Raw genomic sequence first — 10,973 nt, forward strand, 5'->3', positions numbered from 1 at the left:
TACATATCTCATATCTCTTACCAGCTGCTTCCAGCCAGTCTACTTCACTACAATTGCCAGGAACCCTGTTCAGAAGATGGAAATTCAATGTTGGTAACCAGGATCAATTTGCATGGGCCCTTCGGTCTGCCCAGAGTCCTACTGAAGTCACTCGAACTCTGCAGGATCTTAAGGGACAAAATGATTTAGGCCAAGATTTTCACAAGTGACTCATGATTTTGGGTGCCCAGCTTGAGACACCTTTAAGGTTCTGGTTTTCTGAATGGACTGAGTACCCGCCTTCTAGATGCAAGGCCCCGTAAACTGTCTCAACTTGGGTCCCCCCCCTAAAAAATCACTTCTGAAAATTGTGCCCTCTTAGGCTCTTGCAATTGGATCTGCAAAGGCAGACCCCTGAATAGATCTGCATCAGGCTTCAGGGGTCTGCCTCAGTGAAGGATTGGCCCCCACATTTCCCCCCCCCCCCCCCCCGACTCCCTCCCCATGAGATCACCAAGTAGGTTTTTTAGCACAATTTGGAATGCTCTTTAGATCGCCGAGAACGGGAGAGGAACAACAGAACACATCTAGTGGGACTAATTCATGGAGGGTGTAGCGCCGTTCAAACCAATGGACTATAATGAAGTATATAACCTAGAACGAGAAATCTGAAGCCAGGAATGTGAATGTACGTATAAGGCTGGGAGATTAACACAGTACAGTACAAAGATGGCTGCTACCCATAAGCTCTAATTACAATATGAAGTGGAAAGGCGAGTGTCTGCATAATGAAATGAAAGATCTTACTCAGAAGGAAGAAACCAGGGCATCTTTTGGACTAATTATCTTAAAGCCAGAGCAAAAAAACAAATTTAATTTAATTAGGTCATCTGAACATGGGAATCTAACGACACAGAGAGACATCTGCAAAGGGCTTCAAAGCTGTTCCTTTCTTGGACTTCCTCCATTAATTCCTTTAATATTCTTCAACGGCTTCAGAGATTCACACTCCTTAGCACATTGGTGTGACTTAATGGTCCCATCTTAGCTCTGTCTGCCTAAAACAAAAAGCGGCTGGCCAGGGAAGGCTGCTGCAGGGAACAACAGTGCCGATATAATAGTTGGACAATTTCACTTTGCCAGAGCACGTCTTTCAGAGGAGCTCTTGAAAACGGAGGGCCTGACTTTCAGAGGTGCAGAGCTAGTATTATTTATTGTTTGCCTTACAGCACTTGGGAGCCCCAGACACGGCCTAGGACCCAGTCGTGTGAGGTGCTAACACAGTAAGAAGTTTACAATCCAAGGACATCAGTCGGTTTGGTGGGTGCTCAGCTGAAAACCAGACTTGTTTTTCATTGACATTGGGGAACTCGTGTCAATTTTTATTTTTTGGTAACTGTCGGGATTTGTCCCCGTGTCCTTAGTTAAAATTCCCATTCCCCACCACCCACAGTTGGATAATGTACCGGGTGCTAATTAGCTGCTCTTTGGCATCCTGGAAGGGGCCGCATTTCAAGGGGGTGTTTTGTTATGGACAAGGTGGTGTTGTCACAAGCACCTCTAAGTAACGTAAGAGCACGAGTCATATTGAAAGTGGAGCTCCTGAGTCACTAAGAGGTGCTTTTGAAAAACCCGACCCATCGTTTTGAAACCGTGCTGCTGGGTCCCATCATGGGTTTGCACGACCTTTGCTTCTGAACGGCAGGTTAGCTCCACTAGTATTAACAGCATTGCTAGAACATTTAGCAATAGGAGATATATATTTCTAAGCAAACATTTACATACTAGTTAAACAAACGAGAAGGTATCGATATTCTTGGTATTAAACAAACTCTCATATGTATTTGATTCAGCATCAGTGTAAGTATCCTGCAGCATCAACACTTTTCTGAGGTTCTTTTAAGAACACTAGCATTAGAAAGGCACATTACCCAGCCACGGGACCAAAACTTGACCTACCTTTAAAATTGTTCTGTTCTGCAGTGGGGACTCCTCTTATGCCCTGATTCTGCAGAGACCCAATGAACTCATTGCAGAATTGAGGCCTTAGATTGTAAGCGCCTTGGGGCAGGGCCCATGTCATCTGATGTATTTGTCACCATTGTTCAAAAGGAGCCCCTGAGCCTGACTGACACCTCTGGGTGTGGCCTAGTGAATAGAGTACTGGCCTGGCATGCAGGAGAGAGGGCTTTTTTGTCAGGCTCTCCCATTGGCCTACTGGGTGACCTTGGGCAAGTCACTTTCTGCTCTGTGCCTCAGTTTCCCCATCTATAGAATGGGGATAATGATCTTGACCTCCTTTGTACAGCACTTTGAGATCCATGGATGAAACGTGCAGTGGCAGAGCTAGATATTAGGCACTGCTCTAATACAAATATTTAATAATGAACCTCTTTACCTTTATGATATGAAGAGAAACCACTAACCACGAGTCGTGGAAACCACACAAAATAGAGAAGTCGGTGCTTTTTTTGCTCCCATTGGTGGCTCTGCTACAGACACCAATATGCAAATGCAGTTCCCGGAGCTGTGCTGAAATCATTCATTACATTAAATGCCTTATCATGATTCTGGTGCTATATACAACAAGTAGATATTAAAAACATCCTTATTATTGTTTGTTATTTATATATCACAATAGAACCTGGAGGCCTCAGCCAAGATCAGGGCCCTGTTGTGTTAAGCTCTTTATACACACATAGTAAGAAACTGTCCCTGCCCTGCAGAATGAAAAACTTATATAGACAAGTTAGATGGGAATATTATTACCTTGGAACTGAGGCCCTGTGAAATTAAGTGACTTGGCCAAGATCAGACAGGACCTCTGTAGCAGAGCTGAGAGTTTAATCCAAAGCTGGGCAAACAGCTAATTTTTCAGTTTGCTGGCAGTTCGGGTAAAAGAAAAAAAATTCATTTGGGGCTGATCCAATTCCAAATATCCCCTCCTGCCCAACAAAAATGCCAGTGAATTGAACAAATAAAAAGTACACTTTGTGCTAGACAGCACCAGTACTTCCTCCTCTTCCAACCATTTTGCGAATGGCACCTGAGTCCCCCAATTTTTTTTGGTTGAAACTATTTGCAAATAGTTTTGGGTCAACCAAAACTGCATTTTTCAGCTAATAAACTGTATCCCCCCCAAACTTCACTCTGGTCCTGAGTCCCAGGCCGGTGTCTTAACCACAAGAGCATCTTTCCTTTGTTTAAATGTCATGTTTGTAACCAATACGCCAGGAGGATGTGCTAGGTGGCTCAGGCAGTCGCTTGCAATTCTACTATCTACAGCGAGAAGTACCGAAGGGTTGCCAAATGCAGTGAGACAAATGGGTGTGGGCAGGGGCTTTTATTTAGGGTCTGAAACAATGAGCGGTACAAAAACACTGAACTAGAAAAATTCTACTTGAGAGTGCTGCCTTAATCTGGTCTATCTGTAAAATTAAAGAATTTCCTTGTCACAATGCTGACAAAAGGCAACATAGCCAGAAAACAATTATATCTGCATGGAGATTTTTTTTTTTAAACAATTTGTTAATTAGTGACTGCTGGGCATCACAAGGATAGTTGTTTTCTCTGATATGCTGATTTATTCTGTCTCTCAGCGGAATCTGAGATCATAAAAAAGCTGCGTCTTTAGAACAGGGAATAGGGGGAAAGTTTTAGTAAGTTCGTGAGGAATTTAATTAAAAGAGTGAGGGTTTTATTCTTCTAGAAAAGGGAGCAGTGTTCTTTTTCTATAGCAGGTTGCTGGCCAACGTCATCAGCTTGAAACAAAATGGTGTCTCAGTTATACACCGAACTCCTTAAGGCCTTTCTAAAAAGACCTGTGAACCTCACCACACTGGATACGAGTGAGGCAAATAGTTTTAAAGGAAGAGGCAAGCGCTGCAGTGTGGGCTCCATTTTCCCAGGAGCTCAGTAGGCAGGATCAAGGGCACGTTTTCACTAAAGCTCAGCAGACTTCGCTATTGCTGCCATTTTCACCGGGAACAGGCTCCGAGGCAGCAGAATAAAACCCATCGGGGACAGCTACACTGCAAAAAATGACCCACGGCAGCAAGCCTCAGCGCTCGGGGCGACTCAGGCTTACGCGGCTCATGCGATGGGGCTAAAAATAGCCGCATGGACATTCAGGCACGGGGCAGAGCCCGGGTGGGGGGAAGGGTCTCCGAGCTTGGGGGCCAGCCCAAGTGGGAACATCTACACTGCTAGGTTAGCTCCGGAGCTCAAGCCCAAGTCAACCGATGCAGACCGAGACTCGCTGCCGTGGCCTTTTTCTTTGCATCCTCAGCTCTCTTTAAGGTTTAGCCATAGCCGTCACAGTGGGACCGGCCGGCTGCTCGGCCCCTTTGAATATCAGGCTCTCTGAGACTAGGAACAGGGAGTGTAGTTATTCCTTGCGAAGGGGATTATATTCCCAGGGCGATCAATCCTCCTAGTTCAGGACATGCTGAGCTCAAGCAGGGAAAGGATTCACTCTCCATCAACAAAAAAAAAACAGGAGTACTTGTGGCACCTTAGAGACCAACAAATTTATTAGAACATAAGCTTTCGTGGACTACAGCCCACTTCTTCGGATGCATATAGAGTCATCATCATATCTCCATCAACAGTAACTGCAAAATGATTCACAGTTTAGAAACAGGAGCCACCCGGGCTCTGAGACAAACCAACCCTGCAGCCATGGCCAAGTTACCCTGCCCGCATTTCTACAGGAGAGAGCACCGAGCTCCCCGGGTGTGAGGCTTAGTTAGTAGCACAGATAAGTGCTCAATCGGAGATCTTTTGAAAGATCTTCTGAAGCAGCCAGTCCGCTCAGACTCAAGACACTAGGCAGGATTGGCTAATGGCCTGTTGCCAGGCAGCAACGCCGGTGTTTTTAGGGAACAAACCATGCCAGGGTGGAATGAAACATGGAGGAGCCATGTGATTTTAAGTCAGTCACTTCACAAATCCCTGCCCAGGGCATGGAAGGCTGCAAAAACCCTGTTGTGACAGCATAAGGAGGCAGGTGCTATTTTCTACCTGCTTCTCTTGGGCCACTGAAGGAAGCTGCGCCCAGTGGTTTTTGCGAGCTGGAAAGCATTTTAACTGGGAATGTGCATCTGCGAAGGGTCAGCGTGCTCGCTAGGGACCACATCCCTCCTGGAGGCGAGGGTGGGAATGGCTGAGCCTCTCATATAACCTCTTCCTGCCACCCCACTCCCTGCTGAGCCGGTCTGACATACAGAACTTCGGCAAGTGCCATTCCTACCTATACCTATCTGACCCCACTTCGGCTGTCAGTGAGGTTAGAACCCAGGACATTTGTGCCTAAGAAGCAAGGGGAAAAGTAGGAAATAGCTCAACAATAGCTGTGTTCTTGCTATTGCTTGAGCTAAAAGGACTAACTCCCTTAGCAGGTAGCAGTAGTAGGTTCATTACAGAGGCACCAGTTGCAGTTCCATAGCTGAAGCTTACTTGAGTGTTGCATTTAAAACAGGGGATTCGGCCTCCTTGTCACACATGAAAAAAAACCAGGTATCCCCTCCAAAGTTACAGCAGTTCCGGAGTATAGAATGAATTGTCTGAAAAATGAACAAGGACGGCTGCTAGTTTATTAGTTAAAATTAAAAATGATCTCCTTTAAGAAATTTAGCAACCGTGTCAACCCTTTTTTATCTCTAATGAGCTTAATTAGAGAATAGTCTCTTCAAACTGCCCAACTAGTTAAAACCCCCTGAAATCTTGTGCACAGGCTACATTTGATTTTTTTTTGTTTATTTTTACTAATGGACTTTTTTCAGTTATTCTCCATAACTGAAAGTTTATCCTTCAGCAGAATCACGTTCTTCCGATGATTCCATGAAGAAATGTCCTCCTTCAAAATGGTTGCATCTCCTCTGTATCTTTGAAAATCAGTTTCCCCCTCGCCCACAAACAGAGATCTCTTAATCGTGGCCATATGGCTATTGCATGGTGTCATACCAAAAGGCATCCGGCCTGAGGCCCAGAGGCAGAGATTTGCCTGAGGTTGCGACTACAGATAGACCCAGCAATAAACCTTGGCTCTAAACCCAGCTGAGTTTAGGAGGAGCGCCAATTTGGCTTTTCCAGTCTCTCTTGCCAAGACGCAAATCACCAACAGCCAAACAATTCCTACTTCAGGCTGATATACTCACCTCTGCTGCATCTTGGGGCCAGATTCTCTGCTCAGTCATAGCTGAGGATTCTCATTGCCTGGCTATAACCAATTGGCTGTGCTGGGTTTGAATACACAGGGCAGTTGAAGACCAAGGCACCCGCCAAATTCCCGGTTGAGCGTCACGCTGTGTTGACGTTGTTGCTGGCTTGCCTCCCGACTGTCCCATTCCTCGACTTGCCTGGTAACGCTGGCTAGTTGGGTCACGGCTCCTGCCCCACGCTCAACTCCACAGGCAACTCGGCTTCCCGCAATCCGTATGCTAGACAAGGAAAGCCACACCGGCGGCTCCAACGGTTGTCGTCATCAAGGGAGCTGCGGTCAGAAGTCTGCACATCTGGTTTCAACTTGTCCATGCTCAGGAGTTCAGAGTGATGGTAAGAGCATAGCCCCAAGCTCCCAAAATAGTATTTCGATACCAAGCTGGAGACTAGTTCTCCCTCCCCTGCCCTGCCCACTTCTGCCTCAGGGAGTTTTCTGCACTAGACGAAGCAGCCAGTTGGCACTGGGATCTGATCAGCAATCTGTAACTTTCACACAGGATTAGCAGAGCTTTGCTGGTGTGGTGTTGGCTGATTTGCTTTTGCGTAAAAAGAAGAAGAAAAAATCAAAATGATCTTCGTGGCTAAAGCGACTTGGGTCACGGCTGGTCCGGGCTACAGCTGAACCACCAGCCCGGAAGAACCCTCAGCCAGATCCAGTGAGGTGCACAGGTTGGCAGACAGCACGCTTGTAAAAGGGAGTTTGGTCTCTTTCCCAAAGCTTGGGTTGTGGATGCAGGGAAATGCTTGTGTTTTTTTTTTTTTTCCTTAATGCACTTAGGATGCTTAAAAACCCTGCAAGGGCCCTCCGAGCCATCCCTACTGCCAGTCGCATCGCTTATATCAGAATGCGGATTGCAGCTGTCACGCCGGCAGGCTAGAGACCGGTTATTGGAAGAGAATCCATCTCGCTGGAGGAGCGGGGCCCGTTCCTGGGACCGGAGATGCTCAAGCTAAAGGGAAGTTGGGTGGGACACTGGCTGCAGTTTAAGTCACTGCTGGAGACAGGCTCTCCTAAGAGAGGCCACTGAAAAGCTGTCCAGCACCAGTCGCCGCCTTACCAAGGAAGCTCAGTGCGAGCTTTTACTCCCACCCGAATGGAGTGGATCAGCCATTCCACGCCTGCAGCTTAGGACAGGGATGTTGACTTTAACCACAGCAAGGTCAGGACTCGGCCAGCCTTGGGCAGCTTCTTTCACCCCCCTCTTCACTTTCCCTGCCCTCTGGCCCCCAGTCACGGTGGATGCCGCTGGAGAGTGAAAACTACATGGCAAAACTGCCTTGTTGGCTTAAGGCCAAGATGGCTAAAGTTATGCCGCCTATGCACTGCAGAATGCGCCTCCCCTCTAGAGGTCCCAAGGGTGCACGCCCAAGCCAAGAAGCAGCCGGAAGGAGCGGGGATGGAGGTTCTTCCCATTTTGTGCCCTGAACTCTACCGCATTCAACTCAATGGCAAAACTCCTTGTGATCCAGGTTCTAATCCAGAGTCCAGACACTGGCTTTTCTCTGCAGCTGGCGCATACCACGCTCCTGTCCCATTTCAGGACAAGGGGCTGCTGTACATGCAGAAAGGTGAGATGATTGGGCTGGCCACCTCTTAAAAGTTCAAAGACAGGTTAACACCATCTGCATTTGAAGAGGTGACTCTAGCTTCCTGCATTGGAATGTCAGTTCACAGCTTGCTCATCTTATCCATTGCTTTTCTAGAGGCCTTAGTGTGTCAATGAAGGGCAGGGTGACCAGACAGCAAGTGGGAAAAATTGGGACAGCGGGTGGGGAGTAAGAGGAGCCTATAGAAGAAAAAGACCCAAAAATCAGGACTGTCCCTATAAAATCGGGACATCTGGTCACGCTAATGAAGGGGTCAAAGTAATGTCATGAAGATTTCTTCTCTCTCTTACAGTGGAACGCCATATAGATACATGCTACGCCTTGGATATGGGCCGAGGTCAGAACGGTGGTTGACATTACATGTGCTTTCTCCTTGGCACTTGTCCACAAAGAAAGAGTGCTTGGATGCACCGCATGGAGTCTGTCAAGATGATAGGATATATTTCTTTCCAGCATCGCATTTGCAATGCTTTCCGTATGATGTCAACACCTCCAATAGGGGCTCCTCATTGCTGTGATTTATAACCCCAGCAAAAGGAGAATAATTTGGGGCCGACAGATTTTTTTTTTTTAATGCAATCAAGCAAAATTAGCAAGAAAAACCTCCCCAATGACAGAACAGCTCTTCACTTTTGAACGCACTGGGAGTTCGGGGAAATAAGGGATCAGAAAAGGCCCCTCAATTCCACTGCCTGCCACCTTCCTGGGCTGCCTCCATTTAATCCTTGGCATCTCTATTTGCACCGCCACCTGTCGCAGTGCTCAGCTCTTTGAACACTACCCCGCAAAGTTAGTTTCCTATGGATAAATGTTTTCTTCCACACTGTGCTGCATTAACTTGGCTGAATTATTTCCATGCTAATGAGGTCCCTACAGAAACAACAGAGCAGCTTTAGGGCACCTAGGAAGATAGATTCATGGAGACTGATGCATTAGCAGTCAGATTTCAGTTTTTCTTAAGTTGCCATCATTTGGAGATTACCTTTGGAACGCAGTGAGATTCTCATCATCCGGCACTAGGGAGGGTGTCTTCTGTTCTAAGCAAGTTGATTCTCTCTCTGTTTGCTGGCCAGGGACTTAGAAAGCAGGCAGCACTCATGCCGTTACCCCATCACGAGCAATTATTTTAAAGAAAGGTCTTCATCCTCAGTTTACCTGTGCAGAGCGCTGTCTATCCTGCCAGGTAACTAGGATCCCATTCTTCTTGCTTTGACTTCTGCAAAGGACCCATTTGTATGCAGCCCGTTTCTCTCAGAGAGAGAGAGAGAGAAAAAAAAAGTCTAAAACGGTCCTGAGCCACGTGAGGTGCCAGCAATGAATTCTCCGCATATTGAAATAGACTGGTGAATAATTCAGCGTGAGCCATTTCTCAACATAAGCAGATAAACCTGCAGGAAAAGCTGCCGAAGCCCTTTGCCTTCTGAGCCAGCCCCGGGGTTTCACGGGAGTTGCATCCTGAGATGCTTTGGAACGTCAGCTTACAACCAAGGCAATTGATCATGCCCCAACTTTAAATCCCCCCGATACAAAAGTAATTCCGCGAGATAAGGCAGGAGAGCAGATGCTAACTCTGTAACTGGGGTACCAGTGCGAGACGAAAGAGGCAAACTGAAAGCCAGACAATGGGGGAAGCAGGCTTGGCATTTACAAACTTACAATACTTTGCACATTTCTAAAGCACCTTCCGCCTGAGACTCCCCGAGCCGTTTACACCGGCTCAGCCATCAGGAGTCACGCCGCCCCTTGCGTGAGCGAGACAGTCCCCAAGGGAAAGCAAAGCATGGGGAGGCAGAGGCAAGTGGCCTCTCATTTTGAATGCTTCAGATTTTGGGGCACTTGAGCCTGGTTTCCAGAAATGGTGAGCCCCCGCGACTTCAGCTCCAGTCCTTAGCTGCTGCAGGGGTTCAGTTCTTCTGAACGCTCAGACCCAGAGCATCTCAAGCAGAACCGAGACACTCCATCTCAGGAGGCATTTTGAAAACTTGGGCTTAACTGCAGGTAGCCTACTGGGCTTGTCTGCGTAGGGCAAGCGTTGGGGAATGGGATAGAGGGACTATGTTTTTTTCTGCTTCTTTAGGATATGAATGCATGGGGGTCATTTCCCCTTTAAGTATCAGGAACGTCATGTCTTCTTTGTCCTACTTTTGCTGGAAGATTCCCGTGGACGTTTCAGAGCGTGCGTCTTGTGAGCTCTCACATCTTTATTGAAAGGACGGGGCGGGGAGAGGCTTGACTCTTTCACAAAGACTTTTCTTTCACCCACGTTTGTAGTAGAGGGAGAGTTAAATACTATCGTTATTAGCCAGGAACCACAAGAGTTTTAAACGGGCTGACAAACCTGTCCATCACTCGGCTTACAGTCACTAACAACGTTGATTTGTCCTGTTCTCCAGCTGCCACCGAGTTCTCCAGGTGACCTAAGACCTTCCCCTTCAGGCCTCCTTTAGCCATCCTAAGGAAGCAGAAATTGAGCTTGGCGCTCTTACCAGCGGAGCTTGAGCGTGACCCCTCTATCTGGGGTTGAGAAGGCCACTGAGCTCTGGTGGGGATGGGAAGCTATTCCAAGGGCAGTGCTGTCTTGCAACAGGAAGTGGGGGAGAGGAAGGAAGCATGTGGGCTAAAGACAGAGACTTTACCTCATCGCCCCACTAAAAAAACCCAGGCAAGCTGGGGGTAAGGGGGAAGGGACAGGGGAGATTCTAGCTCCGCAAACCCAGCTTGGAAGCAGGCCTCTTTTGAAATACAACAAACAGAGACTGAAGCTGCAGCCGGGATTTTTCTCGAAATGGCGGTTTGAGCAAAGACACCGGGTTTTTGCTGAAGGTGGTTTTTACTTCCAGATGGCAAAGCCTTGATGATGAGGCTCTGGAATTTAAAAAAAAAAAAAAAAAAGCACCCAAGGTCGGCATGATATTGATACATTTTTAATAAAGCCTGCGGTTAAGGTTACAGATGAAGTTTCCTTCGCTCCTTTAAAATCTCCATGTAATTAACAGCCACATCCTAGAGGGAAGGCAGGAGATTTGCCAAAATTGACCGTAAACAAGACAGGGGGTTTCCCCTCCCTTCCCCCTGACTGGAGCAATTTATGAAGGTACAATTCACATGCCTCCTTGCGACTCTGTGCTATTTAAAGCTGCCATAAAGGGTTAGAGATTGGATAG

The sequence above is a fragment of the Trachemys scripta genome, chromosome 18 (genome assembly GCF_013100865.1).
Source record: "Trachemys scripta elegans isolate TJP31775 chromosome 18, CAS_Tse_1.0, whole genome shotgun sequence".
Taxonomy (NCBI): Eukaryota; Metazoa; Chordata; order Testudines; family Emydidae; genus Trachemys; species Trachemys scripta.